This window comes from Centropristis striata, chromosome 5, assembly GCF_030273125.1.
Source record: "Centropristis striata isolate RG_2023a ecotype Rhode Island chromosome 5, C.striata_1.0, whole genome shotgun sequence".
NCBI classification, from domain to species: Eukaryota; Metazoa; Chordata; class Actinopteri; order Perciformes; family Serranidae; genus Centropristis; species Centropristis striata.
In genome coordinates this window covers 7,898,976-7,911,749 of record NC_081521.1, presented here as the reverse complement: position 1 = coordinate 7,911,749, position 12,774 = coordinate 7,898,976, and the positions used below count along the sequence as shown (strand labels likewise).

The following is a 12,774-nucleotide window of genomic DNA, read 5'->3' as shown; positions in this document are numbered from 1 at the left end:
GCAAGCAGCGATGAACTGGTCCAAACCAGGATTACCAGGATTTTAAAAAACTTTAAATTTAGATGTGTTAGATAATTTATCTTGTTTTAAGAGTTCATTTCTTATTTTAAGCGTTCAACATGCTTATTTCTAGATTTAACAATCTTAATTTAAGGAATCTTGTCAAGTGAAATTATCTGTCCATGCAGCAAGATCATTTCCCTCAGATTTAGTGTTTTTATCTTGTTTTTAGACACACCTTTTTTTTTTTTTTTTACAGTGCCCACATATTATATTGCCCATGTCCTAACTTTTTAGGAACATGTTGCAGGCATCAAATTCCAAATGAGTGTTGAACATTAAATATATTGTCTAAGTACAGTTTTCAATTGAATATATGTTAAAAATGATCACACTTTTTACTTTTATTTGACTACATGCTAGTAAGTTCCCTTGCATTAGTGTTTTCAGCAATACCGTCTCTTTTTCCCCTTTAAATGTTGGGAACTCGAGCTTAACAGTTTTCATGTGATGACCTTGGAATGGACAAATCACATATTTATAGAGGGATTGTAGAGTAGCTCTGACAAAACTCTTTCTCTCTCTCTCTCTCTCTCTCTCTCTCTCTCTCTCTCTCTCTCTCTCTCTCTCTCTCTCTCTCTCTCAATTTACAGCTCCTTATTTAGTTTTTTTGTCCGGAAATCCAAAACAAATTTTCTCAAATTTAACTTTATTTTAAATGTAGTCATGATTCCCCTCTGGTCCTTTTTCTGTGTGGGGATTTTCTTAATTCTTTGATTGTTGCAGACATCATACAGTTTAGAAAAAACTGTGTCAAAACAACTACTGTCTGCACTCGAAAACAATAACGTATTTGAGAAGTTTCAATCCAGTTTCTGGAACTACCACAGCACTGAAACTGCTGAAAGTTACCAAAAACCTTTTAATGGCTGCTGATGAGGGCAAGTGCTCTATCTGGGTACACTGTAAAAAATAAAAATAAAAACTTGTTTTATGGTTAAAAAAAAACGGCAGCTGTGGTTGCCAGAACTTTACCGTAATAAATACGGTGCAACTTTTTTTAATATTACAGTAAAAAGATATTGCCACTGTTGATTTCACATTTAAGATTGCCATTTTATCCCATTTTTTACTGTATAAATTAAAGGTTTTTCCATCAAAACAAACGCTGTTTTGCCATATAATTGACAAGAAAATACTTTATAAATTAAAATGCATAAATTAAAAATTTTACCATTAAATATTACAATATATTGTTGTTAGAGATATGGTGTTTAGTACATTTAACAGTGAGAAAAAGTATTTTTACAAAAGATAAATGCAAAAATTACACTGGTGGCTTATATATATATATTACATTAAAACATATTACAGTGTATTTTACAGTGGAGTAATGTATTTTTTTTTTAAACTGTAAAAAATACTAATTTTGGCTGATATATAGCACTGGGTGGGGATATCTGATACAGCTCTGGAGTGGTTTTATTCTTAATTGTCGAACAGGAAGTTTTGTGTGTCTGTTAATAACTTTATGTCTTCATTTGCTGCAGTGAAGTATGGTGTGCCACAGGGGTCAGTCTTGGGACCAATTTTATTTCCATTGTATATGCGTCCCCTTGGTCAAATTATCCAGACCCCTGGATGTCACAGAATTTCTTTCAACTGTATACAAACAAAACAGAGATCCTTGTTATTGGTTCCCAGCAGATGGCAATTGAAATACTGCCATCTGCTGGTTTCCTAATTGATAATATGACTCCTGTCACAAAGAATCTTGGATGATAAGTTATGTTTTGAACAACACACCACAAAGCTTGTGCCATCCTGTTTTTATCACCTTCGAAGTATTTCTAAAATACGATCTATGCTAACTTTTAAAGACACAGAGACCATTTTACATGCTTTTATTTCATTACGCTCGGATTAGACTTTTAACCAGAACCAAGAAACATGACCACATCACTCCTGTTTGAGCGTCCTTACACTGGCTCCCACTATGTTTTAGTATTTTTAAGATTTTACTGATTACTTTTAAGGCCCTTCATGGCCTCACTCCCTGCTACATCTGAACTTTACCTTCCCTTGAACTGTCTTTTAATTGCACAGTTTCATTTCTGTTTTAAACTTGTCTTTGTAAAGCACTTTGTACATTTTGAAAAGTGCTCTATACATAATAATAATAATAATTATTATTATTATTATTATTATTATTATTATTATGGCTCAGTTTATAAAGGTGGAAGCAATGCTGCATGTGGTTATTATTTTATATGATATTTATCTGTATGCAATATGTTATTATGTATGCGTTACATAACTTTAGTGTTATGGGGTGTATGTTATGCATGTAGATGTATGTCAGCACATGTATATTAATTTGCAGTTACCTACAGTGGCTTTACATATGTGCTTTCTGTGGTTCTGTCATATTAATTATAATTATTAATTATATTCAGTCAATTTGGGAGACACATTCAGGAAAAAATAAAGATTTTAAAAAAGGTATAAAATTAGCTTGACAGATGTTGACAACTAGTTCAACATTTTTGGATTTAATGACTCAAGCAAAGATATGAGGACTATTAGTTTTATATGGAATGACTATTCAGCATTCATAAGTATAGTTAATATTGACTGACATGACATAAAAAATGATAATGTTATAAAACAGCAGAGAGTTGTATGAAAGCACTTGATGACTGTCCAAAAGTATTTGTAATTTGTTGTAAGGAATGACTAAATGTTGTGGAGTTGAACTAACTGGTGTGCAAATGTTAATAGTGACGTGAGAAATGCACCAAAGCGACTGTGAAAACTGTATCTTCAAGCAAAGCCCAGGCGGTGTACTGTGTACTTTCTGTGTGATCGTAATGTTAAAAAAGAGCTGAAGACCGAAAAGGAGTGGAGATGCCGGGGATTGAACCCGGGGCCTCATACATGCAAAGCATGCGCTCTACCACTGAGCTACATCCCCTACTGGTGAAGAATGTAGAGTGTAGCGTATATAAACAGTGACTAAATAGTGACGTGTCCTTGAAATCTGTAATAGGAGGCGAGAGTTTAGCGGGATATTTTTGTTCTGACTGAGGCCAAGTTATGTAATTTCAGATCGCAACTTTACCCTGGTTTCAACCCTTGACCCAGCTCCATGTGTTGTATTTCTTCTGTGCGTGTTTGTGTTTTGGTGTGTGGGCGGGAACGTTGACATTTTGATTGGGTTAAAATATTCCCTAAAGTATTCCAGCAGCTCAGTAGATTCTGCAGCTGTTTTTAGTGGTAGTTTGCAAACACAACAACTAAATGGACGTCAGGGTGAGTGAATGGAAATGTCTTTGAGGCCCAGCTTTCTTTGATTTTTATCCTTGCTCTGGGCTATTTTTAGCCTGCAGGTCATGTTTTGCCTTCAGCTAAGGGACACATCTGAACAAAGGGCTCCTCTTCTTCCCACACTAACTTGGAGGGAGAAAATAAACTGGTGAAGATGAGGACAAATGTGAAAAAATTACGGGCAAAGTTTAAAGAACACATCGGTGTGAACGACTCTTTTTTTAGTGTTCATGATGGGATGATGGCACTGTTGTTATAGTAGGGGACTGCTCATACTGCTGGCCGTGGTTGGGCAATCGTTCAAAAGATAGGAAGCAGGACCACCAATGAATGAGCGGGAATCCCCGTCTCAAACGATCGCCAACAAATGAAACAGCCGGGCAGCTTTTCTCACTGAATGACATCATCAAATGAATCGTGCTGTTGAACCCCCCAAGCACGGGCTGGTTATTTTGAAAAGAAAAAAAATGATGTTTTACTATACACCCCATCCATCCATCCATTTCCCTCCACTTATCCGGGGCCAGGTCGCGGGGGCAGCAGGCTAAGAAGGGCATTCCAGGCGTTCCCAGGCCAGGCTAGAGATATAACTTTATATTATATTAATACTCACCCACTGGAATACCCAATGAAAAAACTTTTTATTCCATGAATAGCATTAGAGCATTCAATTTTTCCACTACATGACATCATCTTGAGTCGGATGAAGACACTACTACTTGGACAAACAAACCAGGAGAGTAAGAATCAACTTCACTGCTCTCAGCTTGTGCATGATGCATTGGAGAGAAGTTTGGTTTGATCAAAAGTATCAAAATTTACATGTATCAATTTGAAGGAACCGATTTGCTGAAAAGCTCCACCCATCATAGCTCCACTTTTTCAGTCGGACACAAAGTGGCCAAACTTTCGTGGTAGCTCATCGTCATGGGTACCTTAATCCTTTGGGGAATTTAAAATAGCTCCCCTCGTTTATGTTTCATAATATCCTCCAGGGGAGCGTGAATGAGGGGCGGCCATCCCCCTCTGGAGAGCACAGCCTGTCCTCACTCGTGCTGTGTTTATCAGCACACCCCTTGCCAAGGACACCACTTCCAGGCCCTGTTTGCTTAAGCCTTGTAGGGACAGACCCATGGGATGAACACATGGCATGAGGGCTTTAGGAGGGCTGAAGAAGGGAATAAGGAAGGGAGCTTCTTCTCTTCCTACGCCTGCAGAAGTCTCTCCCAGGAGGAGGGTGGGCCAGTGGTTTTGTTGTTGTTGTGACGAGTTGGATTGGTGACAAGACCCCGCCATGTTGAGCCTGTGCTGAGTAAGGAACAGTAAAGTGTTGTGTATTTCGAGAGGGGTTACTTTGGGACTGTGGAGTGCTGGTGAGGGCAGCATGCACAGACAGGCTGTATGCAATATGAGATGCAGGAAGAAATACTTTATCTGAGGACGCAGACCTCCAGACGGTACAGTGGACAGTGTCAAATGGGAATGGTGACAGTAAAAATGAGCTGATAAACTAAAGCGAAAGACACTTCTGGTATTTATAAACACACATGCACGAGTATGATCAGCGAAATATGCTCAAAGTATATTTTTCAGCATAATGCAGAAAAATGGCCCCTGTGACTTTTGCATTGTTTACAAATGAATACTATTTTCGAGGTGGAGCTAGTTTTAACTAATTTATATGCATTTGGGGAGTTGTTTGCATATGCACAAACATATATTACTAAATACCCTGCTGATCACTTTAGCTGTGTATCCACTAAGGGGAAGAGTGGCCACCGGGAAAGTCTCAGGCCACACCCTCCAAAATGTCCGTTCACTCTGCGTGTCTCCATTACAAAAAGGCCCCCAGAGGGATTTACGAGATTTCGGAGGTGACGTATGGTTTTCGATCATTGAATAATTGCTTTGTGACAGTTTCGACCGTGATCACATATGCGAGGGATTAAACACGGGAGACGCAACTGTGGCCGCCGTCGCTAACTGTGCACAACATCAGCAGCTGATCATAAAAAAAGCAGCATGGCTAATTATGCACAGCGTCTCCGCTGATCATAAACATAGTGATCATGAATTAACTCACTAACTGTGCACAGAGTGTCCGGTGCTTGTTGTAAACAAACAGAGATCGCTAAGTGAACACCTCCTGCAGCAGCAGCACATACACACTGTACTGCTACAGAGCTAACTGTTAGCCTGTTAGCAATTTGCAGACTGGACGCTAAGGGGTTAACATCCCCTCCAGCTCTGCAGCTGGGAGAGACTGCTGCAGGAGGACTGTGCCGATTCGACTCGTTCTTACTCTTTTTAACGAGCTGAAAAGTTGCTAAATATAGCAACACAGTTGCTAAGTTGGCAACACTGCTTCGCCGGCTTTTACAAATGGCGTGTTGTTGTGTAGAGTACTACGTCACATCCCGCTTAGCCTTCTATCCAATCAGTAACCAGGCTTTTTTCAGGGGAAAAAAATGGCCCTGCTCTTCGACAGAAGCTGATGGCAAAACTCAATGTTGCTTCATTTTTATGTCTTCACGTCATGTGGAGGTGCTTTCATGGACTCTGGAGGGCGAAAGGGGGAGTTATATGGTAACTATTTTTTTGGCAGTGTGACCTAGTATCTTCTGGGGCTGTTGTCTTATCATCTGCAGGCAGCCCAGCAAGCAGGGGGCTAAAAGAGATCTGAGAGAGGAGTGGAGAGGGAGACACCAAAAATAAGGGCTGCAGAACACAGGAAAAGGAGGCCAATAAGTTCATACAGGAAGTCATCTAAAAAAATTGTGATTGCACACGATTTTCAAGTTTTAAGTTCACAGTTTATGGGATTTCTATTTGATTCATTTTAAAACTGCTAAACCATGACAGTAAAAGACTGTAAAATGATAAATGGGTTAATTAAATTTCAGTAACAATGAAACACTGTAAATGTATAAATCAGCCAAAATAGTATTTTTTACATTTAAAAAACAAACAAACCATAACTCCACTGTAAAATACATATATATATATATATATATATATATATATATATATATATATATATATATATATAAGCAGTCATTTTTGCATTTATACTGCAGAAATATACAGTATTTTTTTATTTTTAAAAAGAAATACATTACTGTAAAATACACTGGTACCGTGTGTTTTTAACAAAAATATACTGTAATATATATACAAGCATCACTGTAATTTTTGCATTTATCTTTGTAAAAAATACTTTTTCTCACTGTTAAATGTACGAAACACCATATCTCTAACATAAATATACTGTAATATTTAATGGTAAAATCTTTAATTTATGCAGCATTTATAAAACATTTTCTTGTCAATTATATGGCAGAACAGCATTTCTTTTGATTTTGCACTTTTTATTTATATGGTAAAAAATTGAATAAAATGGCAATCTGAAAAGGAAATCAACAGTGTCAATATCTTTTTACTCTAAAATAAAATAAAAAAAGAGTTCTACCATATTTATTACAGTAAACTTCTGGCAACCACAGCTCCCAGCTGTTTGTTTCACAGTGGATGATGCCATGAATCCACCAAAAGGGCGATGAGTGGATTTTTCCACAGTTTCTCATTTTAAATGCATTCCAAAAAGAGCACAAGGGACTTCTGTGAGCTTTGTCTGTTAGTACTGCACTGCAAAAAACATGAAGTGCTTACCAAGTATTTTCTTCTTATATCTGGCAATAATTATATTGTTTTGAGTATAATTTACCAACTGATCATAGCTTTATATACTTATTTAATTATTATTATTATTATTATTATTATTATGTTCTTATTTAATTATTATTATTATTATAATTACTATTATTATTATTATTATGTGCTTACCCTAATTATTATTATTATTTTTATTATTATTATGTGCTTATCTAATTATTATTATTATTATTATGTGCTTATTTATTTATAAGTATTATTATTATGTGCTTATTTTATTATCTTATTGTGTAAAGACTTGTTTTTAGGATTGACATTGTGAGCTTTTTCATGCTTTTCAAGCTATTCAACTGTTGAACTAAAATATTGGCTCCAATTGAGAGTTTAAGTTGCATGTAGTTTGAATGCTATTTCAAAAGCATTTTCTATCACCAAAACATGCTTGTTTCAAGTATTGCTGGTTTATTTTAATGTTACTACAGTTGAGCTATTCAAGCCACAGTTGCTCAAAACAACAACATCATTGGTTCTTACAGTGCCTAGATATTTTTTACTCATTTAAAGAACTCTTACAAAGAAAAATTGACTGACTGCACTGGCAGATCATTTGACTTGTTTCCAGCGTTATTTGCTTAATTCTAGTTATTTCTATCTTATTTTTTGTCAGTTGGTTTTTGCAGTGTGTCTTCTACATACACTGCATTCCCCTCTGGACCTGTTTTATCCCGTCTCAAGGAAGGGATGAGTTCTCCTCAAAAACAAGTTAGTCTACTGTCTGTTTAAAGCGTCAACACAGAACACGCAAATAGCTGGACGTCTGAGTCAACTCCTCCATCGCCACACCTTAGTCTTTCAACCACAAACACAAAATAGCAAGTGTTTACAACGCAGGTTACAATTTGTTTGAAGCCTTCCGCTCTCGCCTTAGTCAGTTGTGTCAGCTGAGACAAGGACAGGCATGCTGTTAAACAAGAGCTGCATGTCTCATTCATGAACATGAACTCACGCAGGGTGAGCGAGAGGGAGAGAGAGAGGAAGGGAGGGAGACTTTAATGTGACCTTTCACCTATTTCTCCAAGCAGCTCGGGAAACTGTGGGAATCCTGTGAAGCCAGGCGACTTCAGTGAAAGCTCTGGCATGAATAAAGAAAGAAAAAAGAGGTAGACAATGAAACACTTTTATTGGGTTCCTTAGTAGTGGATGTAGCCCCTGTTATTTGTGATTGACACGTGAGTGAACACATCCATTAGAGCAGGGGTCTCAAACTCAAATTACCTGGGGGCCGCTGGAGGCAGTGTCAAAATGACACAAAATGAGACACAAAATTACTAAAAAATAAATTAAAAAAAGACACAAAATGACTGAAAAAAACTAAATTACTTTAAAAAAAGACATAAAATGACCAAAAAAAGACACAAAATGACTAAAAAAAAGAAACAAAATGACCAAAATATACACAGAATCACCAAAAAAGACACAAAATTACAACAACAAAAAAAGACACAAAATTACAAAAAAAAGACACAAAATTACCAAAAAAAGACACAAAATTACAAAAAAAATAATTAAAGGAACCTTCCAAACACAACACAATAAAGTGCCATTCATATAAAACTCACATTAAATTTTCATATCAAGGTGGGGGCCACAAAATATCGTCACGAGGGCCGCAATTGGCCCGCAGACCTCGAGTTTGAGACCTATGCATTAGAGGATAGAGGTGATTGACACGTGAGTGAACACATCCATTAGAGGATAACCACTCCCAAATCTTGAATTGTATTTATTATGCATCACAGCTCCTGACATGAACTCTATACATAGTTTGAGGACATGACACCTTTCACCTATTTCTCCAAGCAGTAACGGGGAAACTGTGGGAATCCTGTGAAGCCAGACTACCTCAGTGAAAGCTCTGGAGTGGATAAAGAAAGAAAAACCTAGTGTTTGCTGCATATTCACACAAAGTTGTCACGCAATTTCAACTTTATGAAAAATAAAAGTAAGGTTGAGAGTCAGGATTACTATTGCAATAACACATCAACAGTAGGGTAAAACCAACCTGTCTCATGACGGTCTAAACCCAGCTCACGTTCCATACTCTTTTATTGTGTTCCTTAGTGGATTGATGCCCTGATTATTTGTGATTGACACGTGAGTGAACACATCCATTAGAGGATAACCACTCCCAGATCTTGAATCGTGTTTATTGTGCATCACTGCACCTGACATGAACTTTATACATAGTTTGAGGACATGACACCTTTCACCTATTTCTCCAAGCAGCTTGGGAAACTGTGGGAATCCGACTCTTTTATTGTGTTCCTTAGTGGTGGATTTATGCCCTGATTATTTGTGATTGACACGTAAGTGTACATGAGTTTTATATGAATGGCACTTTACCTTGTTGTGTGTGGAAGGTCCCTTTAATTACTTTTTTTTTGTAATTTTGTCTTTTTTAAATCATTTTTATGTCTTTTTTAATAATTTTGTGTCTTTTTTGGTAATTCTGTGTCTTTTTTTGGTAATTTTGTGTCTTTTTTAGTAATTTTGTGTGTTTTTTTTAGTACTTTTGTGTCTTTTTTGGTAATTTTTTGTCTTTTTAAAAATATTATGTCTTTTTTAGTAATTTTGTTTCTTTTTTTGGTCATTTTGATACTGCCTGCAGCAGCCCCCAGGTAATTTGACTTTGAGACCCCTGCATTAGAGGATAACTACTCCCAAATCTTGAATTATATTTATTATGCATCACAGCTCCTGACATGAACTTTATACATAGTTAGAGGACATGACACAACAAGTTCCACCAGGCCTGTTACTTCTTACCACTAACACAAGCAGGGACACACAAACTGTTCTTGCTAAATGTTTGTGTTCACTGTGTTACTGGGTTTTGGATATCATCATCACTGCAGGGAGATTGTGTGTGTGCGTCTGAGAGAGTTGCCTAGCACCTGGTAACCGTATAGGCCGAAACCTTATCGTCCTGCCTTTAGAGAGCTCATGCTGTGCTGGACTCTTCTATCATCTCTCACCATTGAGATAATAGTGTGACAAAGTCTATGGCAGGAAAAGTAGCTTATGACGGAGTCTGAAACACATCTGGAGATACAACCCTGTTCGGTGTGGTTCATTAGCTTTCAATTTGTGTTCAGAGCATCTAGTCAGCCAGGCCTGATCACTCCCAGGCTCATTCCTATGTACTGTATTATAGTATTATATACTCTAGACCAGGAAAAAGACAAAGGAAATGCAGTCTTGAGTTGTCCACCAGTAGCTTGTCATTCCTACCTTGACATACTAAGATATTCATAAAGAAAGTAATAATATAGGAAACAAAAGAATGAACTACAATGCATGCATTTCATGTTAAGTTTCGGGCCTGCACAGCATGTTTCCGGTTCGCCATTGGCCCGCAGGCCGCACATTGAGCAACTATGCTATAGACTGATTGGAATGCAAGCTGAACACTATTATTCAAGGTTTACTGCCCAATGCTAAAGTATGTGAAACATCCAGTCTCTGTTAATCCTGCTGAACTTCTCTGAAGGTTACCGTACAGCAGTGATACTGAATACTTACAAAGAAAATACATTGATTCACAATAAGGGTGTTTCCACGTCAGCCCAATACCCGGAATGAGGCGGGTCTCACTCGCTGAAACACGGCTAATTTGATTATGAGCCGTCCAGAGCGGTCTTTTGAGGGACTTTTTTTTGTCCCTGTAGAAGAGCAGGGTCTTTTTTCTCCCCTGAAAAAAGCCTGGTTACTGATTGGATAGAACACTAAGCAGGATGTGACGTAGTACTCTACACGACAACAACACGCGCCATTTGTAAATGCCGGCAAAGCAGTGTTGCCAACTTAGCGACTTTGTTGCTTTATTTAACGACTTTTCAGACCCCCTTAGAGACTATTTTTCAAAAAAGCGACTGGAGACAAATGCAGTGACTTTTTCTGGTGTTATTGGAGACTTTGGAGACTCGTTCTTACTCTTCTTAAGGAGCTGCGGAGCTGGCGACTCCTTAAGAAGAGTAAGGACGAGTCGAAGCGGCACAGTCCTCCTGCAGCAGTCTCTCCCAGCTGCAGTCTGCAAATTGCTAATAGGCTAACAGTTAGCTCTGTAGCAGTGCAGTGTGTATGTGCTGCTGCTACTGGAGGTGTTCACTTAGCGATCTCTGTTTGTTTACAACAAGCACCGGACTCGTAAAAATTCTCTGGGGGGCTTTTTGTAATGGAGACATGCAGAGTGAGCGGACTTTTGAGAGGGCGTGGCCTGAGACTTTCCCTGTGGCCACTCTTCCCCCTAAAGGAAACACAGCTAATGGGACTTTTTTGTATATTGAGTGTAAATTAAGTGTCAGAGTCCATTAAAAAATAAAAAAAATTGAGCTGCAACCAAAGCTCCCCCATATCCACTGACATAAGCTGCGTTTCCATTTGGGTAAAAAGTGGCCGCTGGGAAAGCTTCAGGCCACGCCCTCTCAAACGTCTGCCTCCATTACAAAAAAAAGGCCCCAGAGGGATTTACGAGACTCCAGAGGTGACGTATAGTTTCTGATTGTCACATAATCACTTAGCGACAGTTTTCGACCGTGACGTCACATACACGACGGATTTAACACGGGAGACGAGGCGCACCAGACGTAAACAGTAAGCAGGAGATGCCGAGATGGAAAGAGGAGAGCTGCTCTGTTTCTTGTCGCTGTGATAATGCACATGGCGGTGATGATTATAGACAATTATTGTTGTGACTACTCACTACTTCGCCGGCTTTTAAAAATGGCGCTTGTTGTCATGGCGTTGAGTACTACGTCACATCCTGCTTAGCGGTCTATCCACTATCCAGCAACCAGGCTTTTTTCAGGGGAGAAAAACGGCCCTGCTCTTCGACAGGGACAAAAAACTGCCGGTCAAACATTTGCTAGAGCGGCTCACATTCAAATTAGGGGCGTTTCGGCGAGGGAGACTATATTTGACTATAGTGGAGACGCACCTATTGGTCCGGGCTAAGTCAAATTGAATTACCTCAAACCCTAGAAACACACTTACAGAGAGGGATGAATAAAAGTGAGACAAATGTCCCGGTGGATTATCTATTTATTTGTTCATTAATTGACTTATTTTAATTATTGTTATTTATTTTATCAATTTATCTATTATTTTATCACAACCCATCTTTTTTGTTTTTCTTTTGTTTGTTTCTTTACTTTTCAACTATATTTGCCAATGTCTTGGGGCTAGGTGCCTATGGGAGGGGGGTGGGGGGGTCAGTATCTGTTCTGTAGTATGTTGTATTTACTTGCAATTACTGGTGTATGGAACAGTATTGTTTGTTTGTTTGTTTTATTAAAATGTAAATTCCAATAAACAGATTGTTAAAATAAAAATAAAAAATGTCCCGGTGGACTGGAATAACAGCATTGTGATTTTCTTTTCCATTTACACACAAATCCCTTGCAATCAAAGTAATTGCACTGCACAACAGGAGTCCACCACTTGACCGACCCACTGAAACACTCTGCTCCTGAACTGCTGATGATGTCAGCCCCGATATAACAACAGCACTTAGATTGGCTCTCTTGATATAATTTCAAGTACTAATTAACCATTGCAAAATATGTGTAACCTCAGGACCTTTTCTACAGTCCTCTTAGAACGAAGGAGCTTTGTCCTGAGAGTCTTAGAGAGAATGCACCATAATAAATAATTAAACTATACACATATGCATACACATTTCATTCCAATATGATCAATGTCATAGGGAGGACATCC

The 12,774-nt window shown here is 38.1% G+C and overlaps 1 non-coding gene across 1 annotated transcript; it reads right to left on the bottom strand.

Moving 5' to 3' along the window:
* Nucleotides 1-2,902: 2,902 nt before the first annotated feature.
* On the bottom strand, nucleotides 2,903-2,974 carry trnaa-ugc (transfer RNA alanine (anticodon UGC)). Its single transcript has one exon. It is a non-coding gene; the product is annotated as a tRNA-Ala (tRNA).
* Nucleotides 2,975-12,774: the final 9,800 nt, after the last annotated feature.